The sequence below is a fragment of the Poecile atricapillus genome, chromosome 10 (assembly GCF_030490865.1).
Source record: "Poecile atricapillus isolate bPoeAtr1 chromosome 10, bPoeAtr1.hap1, whole genome shotgun sequence".
Lineage (NCBI taxonomy): Eukaryota > Metazoa > Chordata > Aves > Passeriformes > Paridae > Poecile > Poecile atricapillus.
This window is the reverse complement of record NC_081258.1, coordinates 19137339-19158452: the sequence shown is the minus strand read 5'-3', so window position 1 is coordinate 19158452 and position 21114 is coordinate 19137339. Positions and strand designations below refer to the sequence as shown.

The window sequence follows — 21114 nt, the reverse complement described above, 5'->3', positions numbered from 1 at the left end:
AGAACATAGATCCAGTGGAACCAGAATGATTCATTGGTGTTCAACCTGTGAATTTATTTCTTTTGATATGCCCTGTGTATGGAGGCATTGTGTTTGTCCTGATTTATTTTATGAAAGGAGGATAAGGGAGAAAAATCTGCGCTTTTCTGTGGCTTCGGCTCAAGATGAGATCAATGGAAACTGGTGGATCTTTAGGACCCCCCCAGAAATTATCCAGGACAAGAGGAAGGAGTGTTTCAACCCTCAGGAATAAAGTGGTGAGTATGGAGCTCAGCAAGTGCAGAGTGATAACAGAAAATAATTTAAAAATATGAGGTAAAAACATTCTTGCTGAGGCTTATTTCAACTTAATGATGTTTAATGAAATGGCAAAGCTCTGCTTAAGGGAAAAAAAAAAAAAAGCAAACTCTACATATCTGGTTCTTAATGATTAATAATTCTGCATGGTTAAGATGCCAGAGTAAACATAATAAACACTTTTCTTTTAACCAATTGACTTTAGTTTTCCGTGGCCAATAAAGTTTGAAGAATTTTCTTTGGATCCAGTTACACCAGCATTGCCTGGGAGGGAGGACAGTCCACTCCATACCCACAGAGCCGACAAAATAAATGGCCTAGAAAGCTCCAAAATGTGTTTTTCACATCAGTGAAGAGATTTTTAATGATGATGTAACAATGTCAAGCATCATAAACAGTGCTGGGAGGAACATACCTGACCTGCTCTGAGCTCTGTGGAAACGGAGTCAGGAGCTGTGGGTTGTGGGATCACTTGGAATTTTACTGCCTTCCCAACTTAGAATGGCAGAGCTGGAGGGAAAAAACACAAATGAAGGACAAATCAATTCAGACACTGTTTTAAAAATAAGACCTCAACTGGTTTCAAATTTTTAACATCTTTTGACATTTTGGAGGCTTTTGCTAATTCTCCAAAGCCTTAAAAGCACTGTTCCTCTCACTGGCCTGTTCCAATTTCCATTCAGATGCCACTTCTATTATTTAAGAGTCCCACTGAAAATGCCAAAAATATTAATCAAGCCATGACTCGTGCCAAACAGCTTGAGTGATTTGTATTATATTTGGAGACTGAGAATTAACCAACCATTCAACTCAATGCAAAAAGAAAGTTTCATGTTTAGATATGATGTTTAATCCTGCAAAAGTCCAATTTTGCTGGTTTTGTTGGGGTCACGTGTGAGGTTCAAGGTGGAGCAATGTGAGAATAGATGTGTGCAGCTGGTGCCTTGCTGTCATTCTGCAAATAATGAGGGTTTTTTCAAATTTCCCCAGCTCCCATGTCTTGCTCCTGATGGCAGAACTGGTCATATGGGTGTCGTGGTTTTAAACTAGTAACAAAAAATTACTTATTTCTTGCTAGAGATATGGATTAAAATAAGAGCAACCACCCCATGACAGTGGGCTCTCCCAAATCTAGGTCAGGTATGAAAGGAGATTATTTAAAAATGTTTGGAGAACTCTGGTGACTTTGCTGGACGTTGGCTGGGAGATGGACAGCAGCCTCCACGTGGTCAGTGGTGAGGAGCAGAAGGTCACAGGCACATCTGGAAAGGACACAGCTGGATCCAGGGCAGGAGTGCCCTCTATTTACACAGCTGGCTGTGGACAAACCTGTCCTTGCAGTCACCTGGGCTGGTTTGTCCTGCAGCTGGCACTCTGTGAGGGTCCTGCTGTGCCCAAGCTAATACAGCAATGCCACTGTGCCACTGCTGGTGTCCAGCTCTCTAAAGGTGAGTCCAGCTCCCTCAGAAAGCTGGGCAGGGGATCAGAATCCCCAAAGTGTTTTGCTCGAGTCAAAAAGCACTAGCAGATTTTTTGTTTGGATGTGCTCACTGTCCAGCTCATTTAACAGAACTCCAATGACACAATGCTTTAATGTCCAATATTTCATTTTCCTTCCCCCTTTCTCTGCACGGGCAGGACGTTCTCCACTTGCATCATGTCTGATAGCAAAAGTCCTGAATTTGTCTGTCTGGATACTGCAATTTCTTCCCCCTCAGCATCCAAAGCAGATCACACCTCCTGCTAACAAGAAGTGTTGAAAAGCCCAACCTTTGCAGGTTTGCTGTCAGCAGGCACAATATCTGTCCTGATAACAACAGCTGGGCGCTGACCCACGTCTGGCACACGCAAGGCTTTGGTGTGTGCCTCCCTTTGCTCCTGTTCCTTCTTCCAAACACTAATTTTTAGTGGATGGCAGAAGCCTGGGGGAATTACAGGAGATTTGACAGCTTGATTTAAACCCTGGGAGCTGATGGAAATGATGCACACCTATAGGAGCTCTTAAATCCTGCTTCAGTGGCTGGATTTCCTGGAGGGAAAAAAACCAAAGGGAATTGTTTCATTTTTGCTCCCAGGCCATGGGTCGGCTCACCTCTCCTGCTGCAACACCACCAGGGAGATGCTGATGTGGGCGATGGGGGCCCTTCTGCATCTGACCTGTGAGTCCCCTGGAAAAGTGGGTGTCCCTGGCTGTCCTTTCCCACCGCTGAACAGGACTGCATAGGGAGATTTTTGACAAGTCACCAACTTCTTCTCTTGGAAGGAATGTTTTAAAGGAAGGGGAAGGAAAAACGGATTTAAACCAGCTCTTGACTGAGGTCTCCATTAAGCCACAACTTGGAAACCTTCTTCTTGTATTTTGCTGTGCTGCCCAAACAAATCCAAGAGCTCTCAAGTCACCCAAAGCGAGGACTGAGCTCGAAGCCTGGTGCGTGACAGGTCCTTCATTTGCCCGATTTATCCCAGCCCAGGATGACTTGGATGGTTTCAGACAATGACTCTTTGTAGCCTGTGGCAACCCATTCCCGTGTGGGGATGCTGAGCAATCCTGGGCTCCTGAGGGTGAGTTCACTCCTGGGCTGGAGCCCTGGGTGTCTTTCCACCGGGACAACCCCGGACGAGCAGACGGTTCCTTCAAACAGACTTCCTCATTGTGCTCCACAACTGTACTCGTGGCGAGGGGAATGCTGGTGGCTTGGAGCACTTTTTTCCAAGAAAAACACTGATTTGAGCTCATCGTCTTGGAATTAACTCATCTCAGGATATATGGAGCAAAGCAAGGATCGGGATTAACAGAAAATCATTGATACAGGGGTGATTCCTGCGGAAATGAACTGAACATTCAAACCCTCAGGAACACTTTGAAATAAAATCTGCAATCATCTGGGCCAGGGTTGGCAGCAAAAAGGTATTCCAGACCTTCCACAATGGTTTTTCCATGATCTTACAAGGAGTTCATTGTCCAATAAGAGCTATTATGCATTCAAACAAGGAGAGCTCTTCCAAGCCTGAATGCATTGTTCTTTTGTTCCAGGCACTTTGTGTCAGTGAAGTCATGGCAAGGCTCTGGGGCTGCAGCCTCACAGCAAACACTGGCTGTGATGGGATATTTCCACTTGGCTCCCCTCCCAGCGGCTCCTGCTGGAGCATTGTTCTCCGAGACCTCCATCCATAAAAAGTGACAATGGCACAACACCTACTTCCCCTAAACCCTCCACTTTTGGCGTCTGCGCCTCAAAACGGTGACATGGTGTTCCCAAAACGCTCCCAAATTTTGCAGAATTGTTGCTAGCCTCTCTACCAGGCACAGCTTTCTCCTTCCTGCGATTCTGAGAGCAATTAATGCTCCTTGCTTCAGCTTGGAATGCTTCAAAGTGCTTGGAGTGGTGGGAGCTTATGTTCTACCAGCCCAACTCCTATGAAACAGCCCAGCTTATCTCTAAAGAAACTATTCAGCCGTGTTCCAGTGTCACTTTATTCGTCTTTTAAACGCTTCTAACAGCAAACTGCTTCATTTGGCACCAGAGCAAAGTCCTCAGGCTGCGTGAGCTGCCAGGGAGCTCCTCGGGCTGTGCCAGCCCTCGCCAGCTGAGCGTTGTACCAGCAATGGGCTCAGTGTTCCTGCACTTCCAACCCCCTCAGCTTCAAGTTTCAGACTGAGAGCGCACAAGAAACTCAACATAAAACTCAGACTGTAAATTTGACTTTTCCTTGGTCTCCAATCAGAACCATAAATCAAGCCCAGATTTGCTTTGAACTTGGTCGCGCTTGCCCCAGAAAGTTCAGGAACTTTAATGATCCTCTGGGACAGAGTCAAGCCCATTTTAGAGCATTTACAAAGAAAACATCGAACTGGATGAATTTGATGTGGTTTTGCTACGTGCCTTTGGCACAGCTCTGGCAAAGCCTGACAAGGTTCCAGTTCAAGTTAAAATAAAGATAAACCGGGCACTCGGCTGATGTCATCGGACAGCAAGCAAGCAAACAAACAAGCTGATGGCATCTCCAAGATTTATTTGGTTTCACTTTGCTAGAACTTTATCAGCACAACTGGACGGTTCTCCTTTCCTCTGCAATGATGTAAATCAGGAGCCAAGCCATACTTTAGCTCTGATGGTTATCAGGCCCAGATAAAGCTTTTCAGATCTTTTCTCTGAGGACTTGAAATGTCTGGCCAAGCACAGATTTGGATCCAAGTTAATGGGCTCTCTGTGAAAATGCTGGAGAGCCCCAAAGGCATCTGTATTACTCTGCCACGCTGGGACAGAGAAGGTTTTGAAATGAAGCTTTGCTGTTTAAATAGGAGCTGCTGTCACTGCTCGAGTGATTCTCGTTGCTTTCAACCAGGGAAAATTTAAAGTTATCAGAGTAAAAACTTGTCCCACGGTGAGGTGAATGTGCAGCTCCCAGATTTATCCTCCAAAATGTGGCTGGAGTTTCTTCTAAACATTCTCAGTGTAGCTGGCCATTAATGCTGAGACAAAACAAGAGATAGAATGTATTTTTTGTGGTTTATAAATACACGCTATGTCCAAAAATCTTACAGCATGTTTCAAACGGGCTTGCCAAGTGTTCCTAGCACTTATCTGAAAATGTGCCTTTCGACTTCACAAAAATTCTAAAATTATCCAAGCACATGCATGCATTTATACATTTCCAAATCAGGTGGGACCTTAGAATAATCCTGCCTAACCTCCTTTTATTGGGAGGTGACTTTTCAAGTTGTTTTTCTTTCTTTAAGCTGAAGTCTCCCAGAATTTTGCATGGAAGGGCTGCACTGAAATCATCAGCTTGGTATCCAAGCGTGGATATTGTTAGTGAGCAGGGTCATGCTTCTTGTTCTGTTTTGCCTGAAGCACTCACGCCTGGAAGTGTTAATAAATTGTCATGGAATAACGAGCCCAAGTTTGTGGAAACCTCTCTGAAACATGAAGCTCATGCCATGAGGCCCTGAATCACAGTTTAAGGCATAGTCCAATGTCAGAGGGCACATTTTGGAGTAGCTACCATGGTTTTATTCACAAATTCTGTGGGGAAAACCACCAGAATTCACATATTTAAACCCAGGGCTTGTTTACCTGTCTATCACCCCTAAATCCCAGCATAATTTAATTTATATCAGTAGCAATAGTGATGTCTCTGGTGGCGTTAGCAGAAATTCCCCATATTTCATAGGAAAACATTGTGCTTTTGGTGATTTGTTTAATTTATTTGTTAATTATGCAGTTTTCATCTGTTCATTTTGAGCTTTGTGCAGATTTCAAGTTTGTTTTGCAAGTTTTTTCATGCTTTTCTCTGCTTTTTAGGCTACCAACCTTTGGTGGTATAAATGACTGGTGAGAACTGGTTAAAATCTTTTCATTCTAATGGAGCTGTGAAGTTCTCAAAGCTGATGAAAATGGTCGAGAAGAGCCACATCGAAGAGTCAGAAATCTACTGAGAATTTCTGATAAGCACAGCTATGTCTGGGGAGGAGCTACATGTAACAAACTCCTTGTTTAGTTAAGGGATACAGAGAATTTTCATCAAAATGCAGCGTTTCCATTTAACTTCACCCTCTGAAGAGAACTGTTTTTCACTGAAAAAATAAGTTATAAAGGAAATTAACTCTTAATTAACGCTCTTAAACTCAACATGAGGAAACTGAGGCCTGAATCTGCAGCTACGTAGCTCTGCTTGCACAAACACTTCCAGTGCTTTCAACAAAGATCTTCACACAGCAGAATTGCTCACATGGATAATTGCTCCTGAGATCAGGCAATCTGGGTTAGTTAGTGAAATAAGGGCACTAAATCATTTTCTAATCTATATTGTTCTTTTTTGACTGCCAAAGTGCTAGCTGTATTTATTTTTTATAATCCTGATAAGGAAACATTCCTAAAACATTAGCAAAAAAAATCCAGCTTGAGTGAGAGGACAAAGTGAAACAAACATCTCTCAGCCTTCCTCTGCTGTGGCTGATCTTTAAATAGCAAACTTGAGCCTCTGTCAGAGCACGCTTTGGGTGGTTGTACGGCAAGTAGCTCCACGAGATGGGATTGGAAAATCCTTCAAGGCCCTTCATCAGCAGGCTCTGGCTCTTTGAGCTCTTCCCTGCTCCTGCCTTTGGAAGGAGTCGTGCCTGAGAACGTTTAATCCGCGGCGACCCTGAGCGCTGTCCCTCGGGGAGCTCCCTCCTCTTGTTATGGTGTGTTGGCCGTGTCAGAGGTGAGAGGGGAAAATGTGCAACCCAAACCAAACCCCAGCCCCTCTCTCGGTCAAAACTTATCTACAATCACAGCCCAGGCAGGATCCAGATGCAGCAAACCCTTTCTATTAGCGTGGAGTTTGTGGATGGGGAGCAAAGTCAGACACCGCCTGCTAAATTTGTCCAGAATTTGCTTGAAACTTTGGGAGATGTTTTCCATTCCTGGGTATTGACTTTGTAATGGGACCTGCCCAAGCTTTAACAGGCGTGAGAAATTTAAATATACAACCCCCTCCGACCTGGAAAAGGAAAACAGAATATTTTAAACAGTTGGGCAAGGGGAGAGAGAGGCCAAACTGGAAAGGAGCTTGGTTGGACCTCTGGAAGGAGTCACTGCGAAGAGAGGAGGGTTAACAACGCCCTCCTGCTCGAAAGCAAATGTTTCTGGGAGCAGGGTAATGTGAACCACACAGATATGGGATAGCCCAGGGGGGCCAGAGGAAGTTTAAATGCATTCTGAAAAGGTCACACTGCCACACTTCATTTTTATATTGTCACCGAGAAACCTCCTCCTCCACTTAGAGCCCTTTCTTATTTATACTCCTCCTCCCTGGAAAAAGTTCCCAATAATGAGCGTACTGGATGATTTCCAAGATGTATTGCTGTTGTCTAATCTCTCCTTTTGATTCCCCAGATACCAGGTTGCTTCATTCTCATCCACCACGGGGCAAAGATCTTCCAAACACTCAGGAAGGCTCTGCAGGAATACTGGGATCGCATCTTCCAGAGGAGTTTTGTTGGATGTGAGTAATTTGCTGTGGCAATGTGCTGATGGAGAGTGTGGGGCTGCTCCTTTCCCTTTAATGGTTTATCCACATGGGGCAGTAGCAGGGGAAAAACTCCAGAGCCTTGTAGGAGAAATGCTCCTGCCTTTAAGTTGTGGTGAGACCATTGATCATGCTGCTGATAAAGCAGCTTAGGCTGTGACAAGCAATTGGCCGCTGCAGTATTTGCAGGGAGACATCAAGGCTTTGGAACACAACCCTTGGGCTTAAAATAGCAAAACTCCCTTTGAGAAGGAGCCCTTACAATGTGTGTTCCTTAAATAGACCCACAACCAAGAAAATAAACCCCGTTTTACACGGGCCAGAATGAGGGGAAAATAAACTCAGCAGTTGTTGTGTAAATTAGTGACAAAGTCACAGCCTGAGGCTGAAGCACCTGATCCTCAACGGGCTGATTCTCCTCCTAAGCCACGTTGCTCTTTTATGTGTTGGAAAGATAAAGATAAAGATAAACCTGGAATGATTTTAAATAAATTCATGGCTGGCTGGCTTTTTTTGGTGGGACACAGAAGAGGGAAAATAAAGAAAGGTGTGAAGGTGATCCCCCACCTTGCTAAGGTAAGGAGGGAAGGAATAACGCAAACACAAACACTGAGATTTGCTGTGATCACCCTTCTCCCACCCTTGGGCCTTCACCCACGTCAGCACTGCATTCCTAAAAGAAAAATGAGGATGCAAAGTGTCTGACAGCATGAAAAAGAGTCAATTCCATACTAAAATAGTGGAATTGCACTGTGATTGCCTGTTTTGTTACCTCTAAAATCTCCATCTTGCCACTCATCGTGAAGGTAGAGAAGCTCAGTATGATTTATTTAAGCCTTTATGAACTTGTTCTCAACTAAATGCTGACAGCCTGATGATATTTTCCAAGATCCAGTGGCCTCTCCTTGAAAAGGAGTCAAGTTAGGCTTGTGTGTAAAACATTAACCAATTATATTCATCCCCAAATTTGACCATGATTAGCTAATGAGTCGAGCAAGGCAATATTTTATTGGGAAGTAAATTTGGCACCAAAAAGTTCCGTCTGGGAGAGATTCTGTCAGCTGGAAAATATTATTTCTGGTCAAATTGAATATTTGGGAAACATTGGCAGTTGTCATTTCGACTTGTTGAATTCTCACATTTTTGGGGTGCTTGTCAGGAAAGGCGTGGCCTGTAAAACACAGGTGGGAGAAGGAGATCTCCAGTATCACACAGAAAATATGACCACAGCAGGCAGATATTTGACAGACATTTATTTCAAGGGCTTCCTCAAAGTGCTCCATTTGGGACCAAAAATCCATTTTTTGCATTCTGGATATCTGTTAGCAGGGGTGACTTGGGTTCCATGAGCACTGTGTGTTATCCTCCAATATATTATTTCTCTTTATTAATTCAAAGCAAGATATATTTTTCCTTCTGAAGAATAAAAATAACTTGTGCTGTGAGAGGAGTTTTTTTTTCTCCCTAAATCCTCTGGCTAAGAATCTCATAAATGAACACCTGAAGTTCAGCTACTATCAGGAATATATTTAGACTGTTTTTGTGAAAATAATAATAATAATAATTAAAAAAAGTTTAAATCTAAGTCTTAGGGGAATGCTTTAATTTTGTCAGCCAGGAGCATCTCAGAGTCAGTAGAAAACAAGATTGAGCAGGTGCCCAAACTCTGGGCACATGCTGAAATGCTTTGCTGCTTTCTGACCCTAAATGAGCAGCCTGACAAGCAGCTCTATTCAGGGTGGTCTTAAATCTCTCACTGGGAGCTGGTTTAAATCAGAGGGAGGGATGAGGCTGGGGAACATAAATGCTCTCTGGGGCCCATTTCGGTTTTTATGAGGAAGGTATTCCAGCCAGAAGGAAAGGGCTAAGATCAAGCCAGCCATCTTCCAGGTGAGACTGCAGCCTTTAAACCCCTCTGTGAGGGCTCTTAATAACTTTGCCATGTGTAAACATCCCTGATGCTTTTCTTCTGAGCTCAGAGTGACAACCAGAGCAAGGAGAGAGCGGCTGCCCGACACTTTTTGACGTCAGTTCTTATAACGCTGAGCAGTTGATAACCATGACACTCCAGAAAGTGGGTATCACATGTCACTGCAGAGCCTCACCGAGCAGCACTGAGGGGTTTCAGAGCTGCCTCACCCCTCTGAGTTTACCCAGGGTTTTTTTTTTTTCCAGGCCCGTAATGAGCGAGGCACAATTTAACCCTTTAACCTCTCCCCACACGGGTCACATTTCAGCCCAATAGAGGACACACACCAAGTGGCTCATGTTTATTTTCCAATTGTCATTTTCAGTTTACCTTGAAGAACCTGATCTTTAAGCTGGTAACAAATAGCTACTGAAACCAGCTGGGGATTTTTTTATTTTTTTTTTTCCCCAGCTATAAACCAGTCAGCCCCCAAGAAAGACCCCATGAGATTGTGGAACATTTGCTTCCCACGTCAGCTGAGGAGCTTCCCAAAACAGCCGAAGACAAAGTACGTCAGATGGCTTTTATATTCCCGCTTTGCTCCGGCCATGCTGGGTCATCAAGGGATATAAAATGTATCAGACTCAGCTAATTTAATTTTCAGGCAGAAAGAACATTTTATTAATGGCACTCTGATTATCTGTGCTGTTACAGCCTGAGCCAGTGGACATCAAAGCCATCGATTGTCCTCAGCAAACCTCAGTGTATTTAAGTTCTTTAATGATGTTTAGGACTTTATTTTAGCACCTTGAATTCCCAAACAGGTAAATCAAGTTTTTGATTTAAATATAATATCGATTTATACCCGTGAACACAATTACTTGAGTATATCCAGATAAAGAGAGATTCCAGAGATAACACTCCCAAAGTTCTGCCCAGGGACCAGATGTATCTCACACTCTGAAAAGTCTGATTTTCCCCTCTCAAAAGTCTCATTTAACCTCTTTGATAGCAGAGTTATGCAGAATTTATGGCGATATGAAGCTCTTACACAGAAAAAAAAATAAGAAATCCCCAAGGAATCTGTACCCATGGCTCCAGAGTCCTATCCCAGCATCACAAGTGCTGGAAATTTATTCTCGCTTGAGCCTCTAGGCAAGTCTGATTTAATCTGGAGAGTGTGTTCATACGGATGGTGAAAGAGAGCCTTGCAATCCAGCCCAGACCTGAGCAGTGCCATATCCCAACGTGCAATTTCTGACCCAGAATCAACACAGACACAATTTGCCACACGTAATCTCACATCAGCTGAGAATCCCAAACTTCCATGGAAAACCTCCTTTGCCATCTGATTTAACTGGACCCACAGGCAGATGTTTGAAAGCTGCCCATGTTGTGGTGCTCCCCGAGTTTGGGGCTTTTTCCTTTTGCTCTAATACAAAATTAAAGCTTTATAAAAATCCCCACGGCTGATTCACTGCTGTAAGTGCTTCCATATTTCTTTCCCACTTCCTACCAGGCATTTTGGATGCAAGTTTGCATTGCTGGGTACCAACAGACCAGGCAGATGTGCAATCCTGGTGTGCTCCTTGCTTCCTCCTGCTCCAGCTATCCGTTCCCAAGTGGCAAACATCCAGAATCCAAAGAATTTGAGCAACCTGGTCTAGTGGAAGGTGTCCCTGCCCATGACAGGGAGTTGGAACTGGCTGGACTTTAAATTCCCCTCCAACTCAAACCATTCCACTACTGTGTGATTCTATGGTAATGCAAGAGCTTGTAGAGCTGGCAAAGACCTAATTATTTAGAGGAAAATTGCCATTCCTGGTCACAGGAGACCTTTTCCCCTCCTCCAGATGCTTTGGCTTCAGTGGGTAGGTGAAGCCCAAAGCTTTCCAAGAGGTGCAGGAGGTTTTAGCCACACAATTTGCTTTAAAGTCCGAGGGAGCCAGGCAGCCAAGCCTTGGCCAGCAGCTCCGGTTTGTGGCCTTTCCTAACTCCAGCATTTATTGGTTTGGTGAGCACTGTGAAACGCTCTTTGGGTGGCCTTGAACTTCCCCCGCTAAAAAAAAAACAATTATAGGCTCCAGGCTGGTAAACACTGAGCTTGCAGAGCTGCTCTGGGCTCTGCCTTCCAGTTGGCCAAACCTCGCAGCCCTTCAGCAGCCCAGCTCTGATAGCTTCAAATGCGGGATGAGGTCACAGCTCCCAAATCCCCCTGATCCTTACCCAAACACGCCGCAAACCCTTCAAACTCTCCGGATCCTATATAAAATATCATGCTTAATAAGGCTATTGTATCACAGCAGGGCCTGGGTTTAAGCCCCCTAAATCCCAGCTATTTCCTTAGGCACCTATTATTTGGTTTCCTCTAATGCGGGATTCTGGGTGTTGTTTGTACAGCACATTTATGGTGCTGCACCTCGGAGGAAATTCTTTCTTCTGAGGAGCAGAGCTGGAATCTTTTTGGCCCTGAATTTCCACCCTTATTTTGTCCTCAGCCCTCAGTCCTTTTGCTTTAACTGAGCTGCAGTGCATGGGAGGAGCTGCAAACACACAGTGACCGCAGGACCTCACTTCTTTGGGACACTTCAATTTGCTCGTTGTTATTTAGAAGAAACCTCACCCAGTCCACCTCGATGCCCTTGGCTTTTCCTTCTCCTCAAAAAGCCCTTGAGAAATTTGTCATTCAAACCATCACTGTTTGTTTCACTGCCCAGTTTTTACTCTGGAGCAAGGAACTCCCAAGGCTCAGGGTTTAATATCCATCACTGGAACATCAGAGCTCCTCCAGAAATGCTGGGAAGACCCACATCAGGATAACTTGACATGAAAATGAAACAATGACAGCTACTGAATGACAGGACTAATATTTTGACCACTTATTTTTGTTTTCTGCCTTTTATCCAAGACAGGGGAAAAACTGAGCAGAACAGTGTGAAAACAAACAGCAAAACTCATCCCTGCAGCCTCAGCCAACTTCTCCTGTGATCTGGGAAAAATACCCCATTCCCCTGCAGGCTTCCCTCTCTAATTTACTGCAGGGAAAAAAAAAAAAAAATTATTCAGGTACTGTTGGGTCAACAGAGGACTTATAAAGTCGATGAGAATGACAAATGTGACACCCTACCCCCGCTGAACTCCTCTGCAGGCAGCTGAAGCCAATCCATCAGCAGATGCAGCAGCATTTGTTTCTGAAACATCTGCTCTGTATCAATATGCAAATCACACCAGGAGATTCTGATCTCAAAGCCTCATGGTTTTTGTTGTTGTTGTTTCAAGGAACTGGAACCAGCCACTGCTCAGAGTACTTTTCTTTTGATTTTTGACTATTGCTGCAATACTCCTGGAATATTCAAATATTAACTCGTCAGGGTTATTCCAAGGAGAACTTTTAGTTGTTTTGTTTTGTTTTGTTTTGTTTTGTTTTGTTTTTTGTTTTGTTTTGTTTTGTTTTTTTGGGGAGTCAAAGTATTTTCTTACCAGGGGGATTTAAGCCTGGTGAATTCTGAATCAGACCTTAATTGTATCCCTTGTCAATCACTTTTAATCCGAGTGGCAGTTGGGGCAAGGAGACCTCACATGTTTTGGCAAGTCAATGGTAAAATGACTTGGAAAACAGCAAGGCAAGCTGATACTGTGATTAAATAGCCAACAAGGGACTCAGTTCCCATTCTTTGAGGGAACTTTCTCCAAAATGTGCCAGATCTCCTTTCCAGAAGATAATAAATACATTTCTGATGCAATAAAAATTAAGGCTTCCATTTTAAAATGGACTGGAATCCTCGTCCTGCTCATGACTGCAGAGTGCTCAGCTCTTCTGGGAACCAGATCATTTATTTTACTGCTTAAATGTGGATTTGGAGGCTCCTCTTTGTCATATTCTTGACATGGTGGTTGAAGTGATAGAATAAAGACATCCCATGAAGAAAGAAAGCAACCTAAATGTATTAAGTAATTTTTAAAATATATTATCAGTGAGGACCTAAATGTGGGTGGATGAATATTGTACAACACATGGGTTTTAAAGAGCTTTTTTTTTTTCAATTTGAAGTGTTTCTCCCTGTCTTTAAATATTTCCATCCAGTTCTTCCAGTGTGAGAGAACTTCCGAGCCAATGTTTGAGAGCCACAAAATGTAATTCACAAATAATTATTGTTATAAGAGAAAAAAAAAACCACCACCACCAACAACGTAATGATGAGCTGGTTTTCCTTATCTAGAGAGAACAAAATACAAAAAGGAAATAAAGAAATGCTTTTCCAGTGGAAAAGGCTCCTTGTGGGTAGATTTCTGCATCCACATCAGGATCTGCAAAATCACTTGGAGTCCAGGAGGGGGAAGGGAGGAGGGAAGATGGGCACGAGCACTTGGAAGGATCGGTGACCTAGAAAAGATTTTTAAAATTCCTTCACTTCTCACCATCAGATAAAAGCGGGGACAAAAAGCGAGTGACTCATCTTCTCTTGTTCCCTTCTAATAGTTTCCTAATGAAGTAATTATCGTGTACTCGTTTGGGAACACACAAAACAGGAGGCCAGACATGAAAATAGAGAGGAGGGGGAGAAGCCTAATTAGCTGATCCTGCCTCCCTGTGGATCTATTCCCACTCACACCCTGCAAGGATTACGCCAAAAATTTCCCCAAATCCGATTTTTTTCAGATTTAATGCCTGGCCACATATACATGTAATTACTCACTAATCAGTAGGATCGATTTTGTAGCTGAACACACACTGAAATATATTTATCTGCTGTGAAAAGGGACATGTAAAACCTAAAGGAGGAGGCAATTCCTTAATATCAGTTATTAGTTCAAATAATAGATCTAAAATAGATCTAAAATGGATGTAATAGAGTTAAAACCAGCCAAACCCACAGGCACACAAATCTGAAATACAAGCAGCAAATTTCTTGTCTTTTAACTGAGCCCATCACAGCTACAGCAAAATCCACCAGGAGCTCATTCCTGTGAGACCAGCAGTAAAAAGGTCTCAAGGAGATGTCAGGACCAAACCCTTATGAGAAAAAAAATCTTCAGAAAAGCAGAAATTAATGTAGTTGAGGAACTTTTTGGGAATCGCGGCCAAAATTTGGAGCAGAAGGGGAAATTCCTGCGCTGATGTGCTTGATCAAATATGTTGTACTTGATTGTTTTTTCCAGAGTTTTCAGAGCTGGGTTTTAATTTGGTTTAGGACAATTTTCCTTTAGGGAAGGACAAGTATATGCAGTTTTAGGGGGAGAGGATGGAATCATTGCTGGTGGTGGAATGTGCCCCCAAGGCAGATAAACCCTGAGGGCCAAAGCTTCTTCCTCACAGCCACAGGTGAAACTGGCCCATGACAATTCCAGTGTTTTGGGTTTCCAAATATCAGGAATTTGTTTCCCCATCTGCAAAGGGGCTGGATTTGTCTTTTGGAAAAATCTTTAGAATACAGGGGTGAAGAAATGTGATATGCTTGGTGGCCACTAATCAGTTACATCCTTTGCCACCTGTTTGGGCTTTTACTTTGCAGAAGTGGAAATGAAAATCAGTGAAGGAAGAGATTCAGTTTTTCTCTAAAAACAGTTCCATCCATCCATCCATCCATCCATCCATCCATCCATCCATCCATGAACCAGTAAAAACAATATGCAACAATATAAATATTTATTCAGCTAGAAAAATCACTGTCTTAACAACTGAGATCCTTAAATCTTTTTTATCTTTCGGAGCCGAATGAGCCAAAAAATCTAAATAAAGATGAAAAGTGAATCAACAACTTCAGCTCTCCAAAGCTGCAACACAAGTCCATTTTAGTTAACAGAAGGGTTTTATCGTGACAGCTGCCCTGCCAGATTTTTGTTAAGGTTTAAACTGCCTCCAAACAATTTTCTTCCCAGGAAAACCCCTCTGCCTTGATGTGTGCACTGAGAAGAAAGCCCTTATTCTCAATTTTCCATCATCCGTGTGCATGGGCAAATTCTCCCTGGCTAACCATGTGTGAATCCAGCAATTCTGGCTGAGCTGCAAAGGAGAAGTGATCCCAAATATTATTATGGAAGAGGAGGATGCAGCTCTGGTGGAGATGGTTGGTGGATCGCAGCAGGTTTTGAATTTTCCTTTCTCCTTTTTTCTCCCGTTTCCATTCTCCCTTGAGTTATCCTCCCAGAAGGGCCCAGCATTGCCAAAACCAGGGTCTGGCAGGGCAAGGAGATGAATGTTGTGTTTTTAAAGTTAACAGAAGTTGGTTCCTCAGGGTTCACGGCGGTGTCACCGCGTGCGCCGAGCTCCTACGCGTTTTGAAACTTGATCTTACACCTTGCCTTTTATGAAGATGAAATCCTTGGCAGGTGATTATTTTGCTTTCTCACATCATATCAGACGCTTTAAGCACCAGTCTGCCTGCTAAGAACCAGCTGTTGGGGAGTGAAAAAAAGGAAAGAAAGGGCTCAGAAAGCCCAGACGTTCAGAAACCCCGCAGCGGCAAACTGCGGCTATCCCTGGAGTTTTCCTTAGGTTTCATTGCAGAACAGGGACTGCAGGTGTTTTAAAACACTGGTCCCTGGATCAAAGTTAAATTAGGGAAACGTAGAATGAAGCAGGAAGAAAAAAATTCTTTTCCTGTAAAAATCAGGGAGGAGTAGAGGCCTGTAACTGCAGCAGTGATCCCGTATTTACGACTGAGATGATCTCCGCAGTTACACAAATGTGGGACGAGGTTTTCTTGTTCCTTTGGTAGATAAAGCTGGGATAAAACTCTCTTCAGTCCTTCCAACCCTGCTTTGAGCCCAGCTGAGCTTATTTAGCTGATTCCAGCGCAGTCCTGCGCATGAAGTGAATTTCTGTCCTTGGAGAGAGGAGCCTGTCCTGGCTCAGCACAAGGGAAGGGTTAATTGTAGTGCTGGGAGGCTCAGAACTGGGAGCATTTCCACATTGGGAACGCTGCCTTTCCATGTTTGTCTTTTCCAGAGGCCTTGCTCTGGTCCAAATGAGTCAGGAGATGGGCAGGCCTTTTTTCCAGAGGGACATGAAGAGGAGGGGATGCCTTGCACCCACCCAGCTGCCTGACCATCCTCACCCTCAGCTGCCACCTGCACCAGAGATCTGGAATAATTGTCCTTCATTCTGCCACTTTGCCCCCCCAGGATAGCACAGGATACAGCTGACAACGTGCTAACCCTGATCATGGCGACTGCTTAAAAATATCTTCACTTTTATAAGAAACCTTCCCTCTGAGCAAGCCAAGGAAGATTGTCCTGGACATTCCCACCCCGAAGGGGAGGGCAGGGACGAGAAACCCCTCAGTGAAACAGATGTGCTGTGAGAATTCCTCTCTGGGAGCAGTGGGACTAAATGGGACATGTCACGTAGTGTGTAACTCCTTGGCAATGGCTGCACAGGGTTTCCTTCTCTGTCTGATAAAAATAAAGTTTTTCATTTGCCAAGACTATCAGAGCAACTGTTTGCTCTTCTCTAGGACCAAAGGAAACAGTGTTTCTTCCACTGTCAACAAAAGGAATATATTTATGTCTCAAACCTGCTTTTCCACGTGCACACACCCCCTCAGAACGCTGATTTTAAATCATTCTGAAATGATTTCAGTGTCTCTGTGCTGGATGTTCACTTCCTTAGAAAAGCAACAGCGGGACGATTTTTCCCTGGTGCATCTCCAGAATTTGGCCCAGCTCAGGCTGCTGAGCTGTTTTTCCTTCCTTTCCTCCCTCTAAATGTAATTGCTTGCTTTCAGCTACTGTAAGCCTGACCCAAATCCCACTGTGGTCCATGGAAACCTCGTCTGGGCCAGGGTGGGCTGGGTTATAACCCAGCCTTGTGGCAAAAGGGAACTGCAGGAGGAATGATTTTGGGACAGCTGGGCTAGCTCTGGTACCAGGTCTCTTCATTGCTCGTCTTTATTAGCTCATTAAGCACAGAGCAAGAGGCTGCTGCTGCCTGACCACAGCAAACCTCACAGGCACATTGTTTTCTCTAGAAAAACACATTTGGATGCTCTGGTAGAAAAACAAGCAGAAATCCCTGATGGAATGGGATGCTGCTCGTGTTTGCACTCTGTCCTCAGTGGATACAAGGAAAGCATTTGGATTATTAAATAAGGAAAATGATTCTATGCTGTCAGTTAATCCAAATAAAAATCTGAGGGTATTGGAAGCTGGATGTGTTTGAACATCAAATATGCCAAATGTAACATGTTTGACATCATAGTCTTTCATGAAGCAAAAAAAATGCAAATAAATTAATTTTTTATTTTGGCAAAATTGTGGTCAAATTTACTTTATTCTTTGGGGCTAAGATTAAGGCATGGCTGACACATCAAGGAACTCCTGGTTTGTTTATCCTAGATTTGGGCGAGCTTGGAATTGATTGTTGGAATAGCTTTCTTGGACAGCAATTTTCCCAATAGTAATTAATTCATTTTATATGGAGATTCAGAAGATCACCTGAGTGTGAGTGAGATAAATCCTACCACTGTTTAAATAATATCCCCAGCTTTTCATCCTGAAGTTTCACCCCAAAATACAAATCTTCTCTTCTCTCCCTGTGTTCTCTCATTGCTTGCAGGGTCTGCAATGCCCCAAGAGCACCCCAATCCCAAATACACCCCCACCCACTGCACACAGCACAGGAAACTGAAACCCTGGATTTTCCAAGGGCAGCTACACCCTTTGGGGAATTGTTTGGAGCTGTTGTCACATTTAGGAATGAATATTAGAGAAAGAAATCTCTTTGTAAGCGTTTTGGGGACCTGAAGCAGGGACACTGCAAACAGATGTGTGACAGCACCTGGGAGCATCTGCTGGACACTTCCACCCCTGGGGTTTGGCCTGTTTTGCTTTAGGCAGGGACAGAAATTGTTTATGCAGCTCTAAAAATTGCTTTGAAAGGTGCTGTGAAATGTTGATTATCAGTTGAAACCCTGCGCTTTAAAAACTGGGATTGATTAATTCCTGCTTCTGCATGGTCCTGTGTGTGTGCATGAGGTTCCAGTAAAAGAACTCATTTAAGGCATTTAATATGGAAATTTTAATTTGGAAATTACGGTTTTTATGTGGAAACTGTGGTTCTTGTGCAGACACTTTCAAGAAGTTCTTGATTTCTCACTGGTTCTGACATCCAGTGACTGGATTGAGGAGAGCCAGAGTGAGATGAAAATGATAATTTCTTTCTCCCACTCTACAGTGCAGGACCTGCAGCACTCGTCATAACAGGGAAACAACAACAACAAAAAAAACAAACCAAAAAACCCCAAAATCTGCAGTTGAAATCCAGCCAGCATACACCAGGAAAACAAATTATTTAATTTCCAAGATACCCTCAATATTTTCTCTTGGAAGTAGAAACAAGGATTTCTTCTAAAAGTGAGTCCAGAAGAGCAGCACATTCGTAGGTGGCAGGCTCATTATTTTGCTACAGGGGGATAAATCAGGGGCCCCTTTGTTATTTTATTTTTGCAGTGTACTTTAAAAATACTCACACGCCCACTTAGTGCTTCCTCATCGATAACACCAGCGGCAGGGGGGAGCCAGTGTCACCTTCCATAAACAGGTACTGTTGACATCCAGCTTGTAAAATAGAATTATTTCAAATAGGGTGAGAGCCAGCTCAGGGAAAAGGTGCAGATAATGCTGCCTTATCAGACAATATTAGCCAAAAAACACTCCTGCCTGTTTGAAGTCCCACATTTGTCTGATCCACACACACTTTGTTGAGCCGTTTCCAAAACCAACAGTGTCTCTAATTGGTTGTATGGAGCAGACAATGATGTTCAGGAAGATGAAAATAATATTGGCCCAACGAGATGAGCTTTGTGCGTAGAGGTTGTGGATTTTCTGCTCCAGCTCGGGTTGGAGTCACAAGAGTTGACTGCAGCCAGCGCTTAAATGAGATTTAATGAAGCTGTTTGGCTCAGGACAAGGTAACCAGACACACACAGAGCGTGGAGGAGAGAGTGCTGCTAATGCTCACTAGAGCCTTTCCAAAAAACCAGATTGTTTTTTCCTTAAAAACAGCGTGGAGATGATATAATTCCTGAATTTTTATGAGGTTTTTCCCAGGGGTCTGGAGATGGTTTCATGTGCAGCGAACACGAACTCGGCGAGGGGAAAATTGCAGAATGCTGGAAAAGCCACCAAACCAGAGAGCCATTATAAGAAAAAAATTGTGGGGAGGGTTAATGCTTGGAAAAAGAGAGGGGAGAAATGGTGGCATCCCAGATTTCCAAACATCATTAAATGTATTTTACTCATGGAGCCAGCGGTTGAGGGTTGGTGCTGTGGTATTTCACTGCACCGGAGCCATGCCCATGGATGCCACTTCACCTTCAGAAAACACCTTTAAAAATGGACCCTGCTCTGTTTGCTGATTTCCCAGCCAGTGTAGGACTGTGTGGATCTGAGTCTGACTTTCTTCAGTTTTCCCCACTTCTCTTCCATTCCCTCTATTGCTAAATCCCCCTGGAAATTCCTCTGCGCTCATCGGTGAGACAACAAAGGTTCTGCCTGCCAAGGCAAGGCTTGGCAGACAGCAAAATATCTCATGTATTTACTAGGTGAAACATCTGGATTATTGTCCCAGCATCCAGCAGAGCTATCCACTGGTGGATCAGCGTTATTTGTATGCAGGGATTAGGATTTAACAGGATAAATGTCTCGTAAATGGGAATGAGAACAGCACGACAACAGCGAGACCTTAAATCGAGGAGAGCTCTGCTCAAAAGCAGCAAATAACCAGGGCTGTTTGTATCTCCGAGGATTCCATCTTGCATGGATTTGCATCCCTGAAATTTCACCCTCTAAAATTAGTTTTAACCACCAAAAATTGGCCTGGCTCAGGCTCCAAGCGTGGTTGAACCACCGGCTCCCATCCCTGAAGCGAGAAATTTGCCAAGGCTGTCTTGAAATTTGGACACTGTTCATCAAAAAGTCAACCCAGTTTAGCTTGAAAGGTTCCATCTTACAAATGAATAGAAATTAAAAAATGCTTTGTCCCAGGCCTCCCAAACTGGGTAATCCAGCTAAAAGCCTGCTTCTTCTCTTATTTTCTATCATTCCCTTCTTCCCCCCCCTCCACTCATTTTTATTTTAATCAGCGATTTTCATCAGCGAAATTCATTGCTTTGGGCTTGGCTTTTTCGAACCACACACATTTCGAAGAGTCACTTGCCAAGGAACATCTGTAAAAGTATTTCTAGATGTTTGGAATTTCCTAGCAGTAGTAGGGAAGTTTGGTTTGTTTGAATCTTTCACTCAGCAGGAGGAAAATTGAGCTCAACATGTTTATGAGTATAAAAGCCATCTGTTTGATAGGGATCCTGGAAGAAGACTGAAGGTCTGACTCTGAGATGATGAAGTGAAGAAGAAAGGTTTTTGTTTCCTGTTGCTGAGAATTAATTATGCTGTTAATAGTGTGTTAGGAGAAGTAGGAGTGCTTTATGTTATTACTTAAGCCCAAAGAAATAAATATGACTTTAATGAAAAGCTTTCCTGAAGAAAAATTCACCATAACTTTTTAAAGAGCTGGTCACGTACCCCAAAACATTTATATGCTGGGATGCTTCTCCCTAAATGTGGTCTGGCAAGGGTTTTTCCTCCTCCTTTCCCATTTCTTTGTGGATAAAATATCGGTATTTTTGAGGAAAGTGACTTTGTTATGTGCCAGACCATCACCTACAGCTTGGATTTAAGTTGTCACATAAAGACTCTTGATGTCACCTTGTTCTTTGCTGCATTTCTCTCAGCTGGTGATGCTTTCTGGCTTCCCTGGGATGCCCAGAGGAAGGAGAGCCGGGAAATCAGATTCACCCTGTTGGTGGGAGCAGAAATCAGCCAAGAGAAATGGGAGATCCCTCACCAGAGCTGATAAAATAATTCAACAAAAACACCTGACATGCAGATCATGG

General features: G+C 43.5%; 1 long non-coding RNA gene across 1 annotated transcript; it reads left to right on the top strand.

The window, feature by feature from the left end:
* The first annotated feature begins 5628 nt into the window (after positions 1–5628).
* Positions 5629–13285, top strand: LOC131582624 (uncharacterized). The gene is made up of 3 exons (XR_009278374.1): positions 5629–6504; positions 7179–7287; positions 11719–13285. It is a non-coding gene; the product is annotated as an uncharacterized LOC131582624 (long non-coding RNA).
* Positions 13286–21114: the final 7829 nt, after the last annotated feature.